Here is a 1239-nt window from a genome sequence, read left to right on the forward strand (position 1 = left end):
GCCTTCTACACTGTCAAACTTTCACATTTGTACATGAATATATTTCCATGAATAAACTACACTCTTCTATTCAGCCATCCTATAGTTTCATTTCATGTTTACCCCTATCATTCTACTCACTTCTGACCATGTCATGAGCTCCTAGAGAAAAAAAGGATAGATATTCATGTTTGTACCCCGCCTAGTGCCTCCCACCTAGTCTATAATCAGTGAATATTTGTCAAGTGATTGATAGTAAGGATTCAGTTACCACTTGGAGGATTGGATTGTTTAATTACACCTTAACACTCTCCTCTTTATTTCTACCCATTATCCCTCTCATTTTCCCCTTGGCATAGTTACCTCACAACAACTGTGAAAATATTCTCTTCCACAACATCAACATCTTAGGAAAATCTTTACCTATGCATCACCACTTCACTGTCTTTTTCCTTGTTTTATCCCCAAATGTACATTCCTGTCAATCTTTCTTCATTGCTGGGTATTTATCAGTAGACTAAAAGTTACTAGCATGGGAAAGGTTCTGTGGATGACCATTGTGTAATGACAACAGTGCACTCTATAGCATAAAGTTCTATGGTGGCTCTTGAGGTGAAATGTTTTATGTAAACTGCAGACTTTCGGGCCATATTCTGCTCCTGAGCCATTGTATCAAAAAGATGGCAATGGAAGTGATAATTGGGAAGCCCCATTCCAGATCCAGGTGTTATAAATCTACAGATGTTCTTGAATAACAGAGAGAGAGAATTCCCATTTCTATTGGATTTTTAAGCTTTTCTTTGGATCCTTGTTGCTTTTCTAGGCATTGCCATAGATTAGGGACCACAATACCAAGGAACAACATGGGGTTCCCTTACAGTTTAGGGTCATTAAGGCTTTATGTTTAGAAGATCAATTTATTAATAAGGGTTATTTGTAACATCTGGACAGTGATTCTAATCATTCAAACTTTTGAACATAAATATTCTGACAAATATTTAACAAACTTTCCTCCAAGCAAGAAAAAAATGTACATTGGACTCAATGTACACACAAATGTGCACAACTGTGCTCACATAGACACTCATACACACATTACTGAACAAAAGTTTCATGAAACAATGTTTACTCTTAGTACATGATATTCAGATCTTGTCTTTTAATACATTTTATTTAAAAATAGTGGTGGTGATGAACTACTAAACCAATTTCACAGTGAATAATGAATCATTGCCCACATTTTAAGAAACACTGCTTTAA

This window comes from Artibeus jamaicensis, unplaced genomic scaffold (assembly GCF_021234435.1).
Source record: "Artibeus jamaicensis isolate MK-2021 breed Jamaican fruit bat unplaced genomic scaffold, CSHL_Jam_final scaffold_461, whole genome shotgun sequence".
In the NCBI taxonomy this organism is placed as follows: Eukaryota; Metazoa; Chordata; class Mammalia; order Chiroptera; family Phyllostomidae; genus Artibeus; species Artibeus jamaicensis.